The following is a 10556-nucleotide window of genomic DNA, read 5'->3' as shown; positions in this document are numbered from 1 at the left end:
AGAAAACGCAAATTCAGCATCAGTGTGAACCCAGGCTCAGCACTATCAAACTTTGAATGACAATTGTGCGGTCATGGAACACTGTACCCAAATGAAATTTTTTGCATTTTTTTTAAGACAGATAACACTTTCTTTTGGTGATATTTATTCACCAATGGGATTTTTTTTGCTATATAAATAAAAAAGACCAATAATGTAGTGTTTTTCTTAAAAAATGTTTGCAAATAAATAATCTTTCTTCATAAATCTTGGTCAAAATGTATTCAGCTATCTTTCTGGTAGAAAAAAAAATAACCCAAATCAGTTTATAAAAATAATTATAATTTTAAATTTTTTTTTTATTTTTATTTTGTTTTTATGTTATTTATGTATTTATTTTACATACTGTCACCCTAGCAGTACAGTGTCACCATAATGACACTGTACTACTTGTGGGGAGTGATGAAGATTTTTCTTTTTTCTTGAATCGGGACCTTACACAGGGATCTTGTACAGCGATCTGTGTTCCGCTGTGTCCAGTGGACACAGTGGGCACATATTGTGGCGCTGCGCACTCCCATGCACAGGCAATGGATACTGCGGGATGTTTAGAAATGTCTCCCCCACATCGGTAATGCTCCTGTCCGGCCATTTATCGGCATGGGCCAGACTAGAAGAGGTTAAAGTGTATCTAAATCCAAAACCAAACATTTATTATATTGCAGCCAGGGGCGAACTGACAACTCATGGGGTCCCCGGGCAATAGGGGATCATGGGGCCCCTGTGTCCAAACTCAAAAAAGCCTATGAAAAAGGTACCACGGGCATCTCATGGGGCCCCCTACTGACCAGAGGCCATCGGGCAGTGCCCGAGTTTCCATATGGTCAGTCCGCCCCTGATTGCAGCTTACCACAGTGGCTAAGTGGTTAGCACTTCCACCTGGCAGTACTAGGGTTGTTGATTCAAATCCCAATCATGTCACATGCCTGATGAAGGGGTCCTGTGAGACTCCAAAACGTTGCTTTGCTGTAACTATGTGATCATTCATTAAAACTTTTGGACCCATTTTGGTGATCCTCGGTGTGCTGGTGACATTCTCCCTTGCTGATTCTGTTCGGTTCCAGCCTACGGTCTCTGCAGCACCCAATTATACACACAGCCATTTTTAACGCAGGAACGTGTGCGTTTGGATTGTACACTTTCAGATCCCAATCATGGCACCACCTTCTTGCGGTTTGCATGTTCTCCCAGTTTATTACAGTTCAGTCATCAGTTCAAGTAAAGGTACCCCCATGTGTAAGGCAGTGACCCTGTCCAAGGTGCCTATCATATCCCAGAACAACCCACCCCGGGGTAGGCCTCTCATGTGACCAATACTTGATGCCCAATGAGGAGGGGAACGTGAAGGGAGCGTCACCCGCCTGTCGTACATGTAGATTATAGACAGCATCCCAACCTTTTTGGAATTGGGCTTACAAGTACCTGTCTAGTGATGAAAAGCTCAGTCTGGCCAGGGTCAGTGTTTTGTATGATACTCTTATCTTCCTTTAACGCATGCATTTGTCTGAGCATGGGTCTGAACATACAGAATTTGGGCATTTTCCCTAGCCTAAGTCAGTCTTGGCTTGACACATGGCAGTTTTATACCTTTTTGGAAACAAATGGTTTACAGAGACAATAGAGCTGATACATTAAACTAGATAAAAGAAAGGAAGCACAAAACGATTTATCTTCCATTTTCATCAGAATTCTTCTTAATTTTTCCATTAAATAAAACGTGGAGCTGACCTGTTCCTATTGACAACTCCAGTTTTGTGCTCCTTTCTTCCAGTGTGAATGAATCAGCCTCAATAAGGCTTAAAGTAGCTTATGTTACTCTAGTGCTAGAAACCCAATAAAAATTGATGAGATATATAACGGAGCAGACCACAATTTCTGTTGGCTTTAGGTGGAAAAAGCCAACATAAAATGTGTGAAATTTATATTAACAAAAATTACTACCAAAAGCAGCCTTTCTCAAATATGGCTCTGTTGGATCATATGGTTACCTCCGAGGTTGCTAGTGGTTCTTTGATCAGAGAACAGACAGACTGAACTCCATCCTGAAATGACTACGTAGTTTTGATACCAATGTCACTTGGCAGAGCCTGGTGTGTGCGACCAGTGGAGCCTCACTGACACCAATGATCATTATTGTTGTCTCTATGGTAGACTTTCTTTTCTTTGGCTACAAAATCTTTCCATTGATCTCCCAGTGCTATGGGGCATTTTCCCCACTGACCACCAGTGTTACAGGGCATTTTTTAAATTTACCACTATTACAGCAAGTCATTTGTTTCTACTGACTACCCTTGTAAAGGCAGAAAGAAGGGAAGAATGGAGTGTATCCGGGTGTCAGAACACTCCCAAAAAGGTAACATGCTGGTGCCAGGTCCTAGTTTCATCAATCAAACTAAGGGGGAAAGAAAGGGAGAGGAAACATTGCAAATGGACTTTAAAGGCACAGAAAGTACATATTAGTAAAATCATTTGTTCTTTATTATGACAATAAGTCATGAAAACACATCTTAAAATTAAAAGAAATCATTGTACAATGTCCCCACAGACAATGTCCCACAGCTCACCATATTAACATGGAACAAAACTAGTGATAGAGCATACAATATCCACCAGGAAGGTCCTATGGGGGGGTGAGAGACATTAAGACGCTGGAAGAATGGCCCAACATGTTTCGCAACAACAATCGCTTCTTCAGGGACTTAGTAGTAAAATCTAGAAAAGATATACATCTGTTGAATATACCAAATTACATCATGTAATTACAAAAAGGGGGGGTCATACAATAACATGACTTACATATAATATATGCACCGTGCGGCGGTAAACCCTGACTACCCTTGTAAAGTGGCCTTTCTCTCACTGCCAACCAGTGTAAGGGGCACCTCTCCCATTGACCCATTGGTATACCCCACTTTCCAATAATGTAAATTCAATTTTTTCACTTACCACCTACCATTGTAAGGGGGCATTCGCCACCTACCACCAAATTAAAGAAAACTTCAGTATTCACTGCATGTTTTTCTTTTAACATATTTCCTTTCAAAATTAATGTCACTAAATATAACATTGTCATATTATAAACAAAATCAGCTTTAAGTGTCAAGTATCTTAGGTATGCCGTCTTCTTTAATTCATTCTTTTCTCACTGGTATCCATTTAAAGTGTGAAATAAAATCTATATTTAACCACTTGCCCTTCGGAAGGTTTTTCCTCCTTCATGACCAGGGCATTTGTTTTTGCTATTCAGCACTGTACTACTTAAACTGGCATTTGCTCAGTCATGCGACACTGCACCCAAATGAAACAAACAGAGCTTTTTTTTGGTGGTATTTGACCACCACTGGGTTTTTTTATTTTTTATGATATACAGTGCCTTGAAAAAGTATTCATACCCATTGAAATTTTCCATATTTTGGCATGTTACAACCAAAAATGTAAACGTATTTTTTTGGGATTTTATGTGATAAACCAACACAAAGTGGCACACAATTGTGAATTGGAAGGAAAATGATAAATGGTTTTCAACATTTTTTACAAATAAATATCTGAAAGTGTAGCATGCATTTGTATTCAGCCCCCCTTTTCTCCGATACCCCTAACTAAAATCCAGTGGAACCAGTTTCCAATTACCAACTGGACTTTGACTGGTCCATTCTAACACATGAATATGCTTTGATCTAAACTTTTCCATTCTAGCTCTGGCTGTATGTTTAGGGTCTTGTCCTGCTGGAAGGTGAACCTCTGCCCCAGTCTGAAGTCTTTTGCAGACTCTAACAGGTTTTCTTCTAAGTTTGCCCTGTATTTGGCTCCATCCATCTTCCCATCAAATCTGACCAGCTTCCCTGTCCCTGCTGAAGAAAAGCATCCCCACAACATGATGCTGCTAATTTTTTGTTGTTAATTTTTTTGCACACATATTTTTTTGCATTTTTTGGTTGTAACATGACAAAATGTAGAACATTTCAAGGGGTATGAATACTTTTTCAAGGCACTGTAAAAAATGATCATTTTGAAAAAAAACTGTTATTTTTCATTTTCTGTTATAAAACATATCCAATAATACCAAATTTCTTCATAAATTTAGGCCAAAATGTATTCTGCTATGTTTTGTTAAAAAAAAAATACCCAATAAGTGTGTAATAATTGGTTTGTGACACAAACTATGGTGTATATATACTGGAATTTATGAAGCTATAGACTCTATACTGGTAATGGTGGGAGGGACACTAACTGACTCTGATACTGATGTCCCTAGTGACACTAATACAGTGACAAGATACACAGTAACACTGCACATTGCATTAATAACACTGACTGGAAAGGGGTTCACATCTAGGGGCAATCAAGGGGTTAACAGTGCGTCTAACAAGTGTACTGTATAATGTGTGTTGCTTTTACTCACAGATGTGGTTGATTTTGATCCCTGCTTCTGTAAACACAAAACTCTGTACTATGATTGGACACAGCCGATCAGCAGGTTTCAGACAAACCCGGAAGGCAGGTGGCAATGTACAGGCACATCGCCTAGCCGGGCTGTGCCACCCACCCGCAGTAAATGCACTGTCAAAAAATAAAAGTCAGTAGCTACACAAACTGTAGCTGCTGAGTTTTAAAAAACAGCCACTCACCTGTCCCACGATCTTGTGGTGTCCTCCCCGCAGCCCGTTTCACTGGCCGTCCTGTGTTCTAGGCGCCAGCATCTTCAGTGTGGGCACCCAGCTGTGACAGCTTGTGGCTTCACAGCCGGGTGCCCACTGCACATGCTCGAGTAATGTTGCACTTTCTGAATGGTCCCGTAGTCTTCTGGGACCTGTCACGTGTCCCAGAAGACTAATGGGAGGGAGGGTAGGAGGACAACTTCCTAGGCGATTGTAGCGGAAGTGGTCCCCCACTTCCCCTTAAGGTGCCAATCCTTAAGGGGAAGTGGGGGACCAATCTTTAAAGTGGAACTTCCCCTTTTGGGTGTGAACTGCGCTTTAAAGCCGGTTTCACACTGAAGTTTGGCTGCAGCTAAGGTGTATCTGTGGTTTTCACACTTTCCGTTACCCATCCACTTTCCACAGTCCACTTTCCATTACCCATCAACTTTACACATTCCACTTTCCGTTACCCATCCACTTTCCACAGTCCACTTTCCGTTACCCATCCACTTTCCACAGTCCACTTTCTGTTACCCATCCACTTTCTGATACCCATCCACTTTCCACAGTCCACTTTCCGTGACTCATCCACTTTCCACAGTCCACTTTCCGATACCCATCCACTTTCCACAGTCCACTTTCCATTACCCATCCACTTTCCATAGTCCACTTTTTGTTACCCATCCACATTCCACAGTTCACTTTCGTTACCCATCCACATTCCACAGTCCACTTTTTGTTACCAATCCACTTTCCACAGTCCACTTTCCATTACCCATCCACTTTCCACAGTCCATTTTTCGTTACCCATCCTCTTTCCACAGTCCACTTTTTGTTACCCATCCACTTCCCACAGTCCACTTTTCATTACCCATCCACTTTCCGCATTCCACTTTCTGTTACCCATCCATTTTCCACAGTCCACTTTCCGTTACCCATCCACTTTCCACAGTACACCTTCCATTACCCATCCACTTTCCACAGTCCACTTTCCGTTACCCATCCACTTTCCACGATCCACTTTCCATTACCAATCCACTTTCCACAGTCCACTTTCCATTACCAATCCACTTTCCGTTAACGATCCACTTTCCACAGTCCACTTTCCATTACCAATCCACTTTCCACAGTCTACTTTCCGTTACCCATCCACTTTCCACAGTCCACTTTCCATTACCCATCCACGTTCCACAGTCCACTTTCCGTTACCAATCCAATTTCCACAGGCCACTTTCTGTTACCCATCCACTTTCCACAGTCCACTTTCTGTTACCCATCCACTTTCCACAGTACACTTTCTGTTACCATTCCACTTTTAACAGTCCACTTTCCGTTACCCATCCACTTTCCGTTAACGATTCACTCTCCACAGTCCACTTTCCATTACCAATCCACTTTCCACAGTTCACTTTCCATTAACCCATCCACTTTTCACAGTTCACTTTCCATTACCCATAGACTTTCCACAGTCCACTTTCCATTACTCATCCACTTTCCACAGTACACTTTCTGTTACCCATCCACTTTCCGTCACCCATCCACTTTCTATAAGGTTGCACGTTTTTGCCACTTTTGCATGAAAAATCCTGCATGCTGCATATTCAGTTGGCTTTCAGAAAACACGGAAAAAAAGCACAACTCAATAGAAATTCTATGGAACCACAGCTAAACCCCAGGTAGACACATAAAAACCATGGATACACCCTCACTGCTGCCAAGCCACAGAGCAGCAGAGTGAAACCAGTCTAAACTTGAACTCTGGCCTGGCTAAAAAAGTAAAATGTGGGTGTAGATGGTGTTACAATCGCACAGGGAGAGTGGCTATTTGTCCCAGACTGTTTTAAAATGGCACCTGGACTCAGCAGCTTCTGCAGGCCTTGCCACCACTACTGCTGAAATGGTTGACTGCTACTAACAATCAGCTCCTGGGCTTCCAGTCCTTCTATATATTGTTCTGCATTGTGGTTACCTCAAGAGTGTAGTGATGTCACAAGTGAAGTCACAGCACGTCCTGTTAGTACGGAGATTCCGGCAGAGCTGCAGCAGCTCTGTCCAGCTTCTCCTTACCACAGTAGATCACTACTGTATTGACCTATTTCTGATTTGTTGCTGCACAACTGTATGGGGGGATCTAGATCAAGTCCTCAATGACCAGATCCAGACCTCCCAATTAAGAAAAGGTTTTTTAAAAAAGTTAGCATTTAGTGAAGTTTGGTAAATAAATTCAAGCTTTTATTGAATCCATCCATGGAGTTGTATAATGCAAAGATATTCCAATACGAAGTGTCAAAGTGGTGGCCCTCCAGCTGTTGCCAAACTACAAGTCCCATGAGGCATTGCAAGACTGACAATTGCAAGCATGACTGTCATGTTTCACATGACTGTCATATGACTTTAAGTGTTCTCTATATTTTGTCTCTGCTCCTCCCTTTCCTCTGGTTTAGTTAATGCTGTATAGATAGCCCACCCTTTTTTCCCAGGAAGGCATTGCAGCTTCTAGCCTCATGTCATGAAGCAGATCACATTATGATCTTTTGACCTATCAGATGTTCATTGTTGTAAGATTCTCTCAGTTTATGGAATAAACTTCACAAGATCTACAAGATGTCTTCTGTATTGAGTCACTGCCTGCGATATTCAACTAAGATTGGAGTTATCACTATCTCATCACAACTGTAAGTTACAGAGATCACACTTTCAATGCTTAGATTGGAGAGACAGAACAATGACTCCCAAAGGCAGAGGCATGATGGGACTTGTAGTTTTGCAACAGCTGGAAGGCCGCCAGTTTGACACCCCTGCTATAGGCAAACAACATCTCGGCTCAAATGATACAGAACAAGTATGGAATCATTGACACAGGTAGTCATAATGGGTAAAGATGTTCAGTTGGAGCTACCTACAATCAACTACCATGAAGGACCTAAGATTTTTAGTGTGGGAGTGTGTGGGTAGGCTAACCCCACGCCAGACTTTGTTAATTAAATGTTGAAGTAAATATATGGGGGTGGGGGTAAATGTTATGCTGGGAAAAATTACAGGAAGTTTAATTTCTTTCTCTAATTTTTACTTTTTTATTCCCAAAAAAATACCAAGTATATAAAGTGTATATGCATTCAAATCTTTTACCAATTTAAAACTCTATCTGATATATCTATCTCTATCTGATATTTAAGATATATAATGTGTTAGGGTAGACTACAAACGCTAAAAGGTATAATGTGCTCCATGAATGGAGGAAAGGCGGGTGAAATAAAGATCCATCTCATTCACACAGCGTTTTTCATTGCTGGGAGCTATAGTACAGCTTCTATATGGGGATGGACAGACGTTTTCAACTAATACAGCCACCACCAGCACAAGGGACATTTTCCATTGCAAGCTCTGTCCCTTGTGCTAATTTAAAAAAAATGTACTAAACATAGACTTTAAAGCAGGGGTCATTAACCCGTCAAGTGTGATCCACATGTGCACCCTGGCAACCAGCAAGTGCTCCTCCTCCCCCCTCCACTGACTGGCAGAGCAGCGCAGAGAAGGAAAGAGCTCCGGCATCTTGCTGTCTGAGCTCTCAAGCAGGGAAGCATTTAAAGCCAGTTCTAGAAGAAGACATTCCCTATCCCGCAGAATGCCCAATTCATGTGCAGCTGCGGGGCAGGGAATGTCTCTGCTGCCTAGGATTCTCTGCTAGTTCAGGCTCTGTCAAGTGACCTCATGTGACCAGAGAGAAGGACCAGTGCGGATCAGAGCACTAGTACAAGTAACTGTGCCCTCCAGAACACCTGCACTGTGCCCTCCAGGCTCCCCTGCGCTGTGCCCTCCACACCCCTCTGTGCTGTGCCCTCCAGACCCCCCTGTACCACACACTCCAGACCCCCTGTATCATGCCCTCCAGACCTCCCTTTACCATGCCCTCCAGACCCCCCTCTACTATGCCCACCAGACCCCCCCTGTGCTGTACCCTCCAGACCCCCCTGTACCATGCCCTCAAGACCCCCCTGTGCTGTGCCCTACAGATCCCCCTCTACTATGCCCATTAGCCCTCCCTGAACAGTGTCCTCCAGACCCCCCTGTACCATGCCCTCCAGACCCCCATGTACCAGGCTGTCCTGACCCTTCTGTGCTGTGCCCTCCAGATCCCCCTACATTGTACTCTCCAGACCTCCCTGTACCATGCTCTCCAAACCCCCCAGTACCATGTCCTCTAGAACCCTCTGTGCTGTGCCCTCCAGACCCCCCTTTAGCATGCCCTTCATATCCTTTTTTACTGTGCCTTCCTGACCCCCCCCCCCCCCCTTTACACTGCCCTGCTGACCCCTTGTCTTTTGCCCAGTTCTCTGCCTTGCAAGTCTCTCTCCTGTTCAGTGCTTACCCCTGTCATCTGCCCTACTGACCTCTGTACACTGCCCTACATCCTACTGATCTCTGTACACTGCCCTACATCCTACTGATCTCTGTACACTGCCCTACATCCTACTGACCTCTGTACATTGCAATAGATCTTACTGACATCTATACAATGCCCTACCAACTACCAACCTTTGTACACTGTCCTACCCACTACTGACCTTTGGGGGCTTTATAGTTATCCAAAAAAAAAAAAAAGGCTGGGGCACCACAGTGATCTTTGATCTCTTCCATGTTTTCATGGTAGATCTCCACCTCTCACACGTTGCCTTCCCCTGGTTTAAAGCTTTGTGTTAAATGCACTGCAACAGACCACTCTGGTGTATGAATTGGCCCTTACTGATAAAAAAAAGACAATTAGAATGAAAACTAGGCAACTACCATTTTAGGAAGGAGAAGTCAGCAAAAGAAGAATAGCGGTTTTCCTTTGAAGGTTGTTTTTTGTGCTTTTAAAATGATTTTAGTCTTTTTTAAGAAACTAAATTTTGTCATAAAAAAGCATGACAAATTAAAGAGTACACTTCTAACTTCAATATTCTTTTGTTAATTCAAAATGGCTGCTTTTACTGTGACAACATACACACTATATTTTGTTCTGTAAAAAGGGAAAAATAAACTGGCAGTAAATATATTTAGGTAGACAACAGAGAAAAAGAGAGTCTTGCAAAAGAAAGCCTTAAAGTTGAACTTCAGTCTAGCTAAAAACGTATAATGTATAAAAGGTGGTTAGAATATTTTGGTCACTCAAATCGAGCAGTTTTGCACGTTTTTGAGCACTTTTAATTCCATAGAAATTAATGGAAATAGTGATATTTACAAGTTTTTCCATGTTTTGTTATGCATTTTTGGAGCATTTTTCTGCTCAAATTAAAAAATAAAAAAAATATATAGTAAATATATATGATTTATTAAAGGGGTCCTCAAACTCTTTAAACAGGGGGCCAGTTCACTGTCCCTCAGACCGTTGGAGAGCCAGACTATAGTTTAAAAAAACTATAAACAAATGCGGACACAGTACAGGAGATGACCAGAGACTGCGGACAAACAATTGCGGCGGGAATACTGGGACGGCCGCTCCATAAGATGCACAGACATTTCCCCCCAAGTGTGCCTTATGGAGCGAAATAGTGCCCCATCATTGGTGTCAGTGGGAGGAACAGTGCCCCATCATTGGTGTCAGTGGGAGGAATAGTGCCCCATCATTAGTGTCAGTGGGAGGAATAGTGCCCCATCATTGGTGTCAGTGGGAAGAATCGTGCCCCATCATTAGTGTCAGTGGGAGGAAAAGTACCCCATCATTGGTGTCAGTGGGAAGAATAGTGCCCCATCTTTGGTGTCAGTGGGAGGAATAGTACATCATTGGTGTCAGTGGGGGGGAATAGTGCCCCGTCATTGGTGTCAGTGGGGGGGGATAGTGTCCCAACATTGGTGTCAGTGGGAGGAATAGTACCCCATCATTGGTGTCAGTGGGGG

Source organism: Staurois parvus, unplaced genomic scaffold (genome assembly GCF_062004578.1).
Source record: "Staurois parvus isolate SC_StPar_1 unplaced genomic scaffold, SC_StPar_1.0 ptg000106l, whole genome shotgun sequence".
In the NCBI taxonomy this organism is placed as follows: domain Eukaryota; kingdom Metazoa; phylum Chordata; class Amphibia; order Anura; family Ranidae; genus Staurois; species Staurois parvus.
This window is presented reverse-complemented; position numbering follows the sequence as displayed.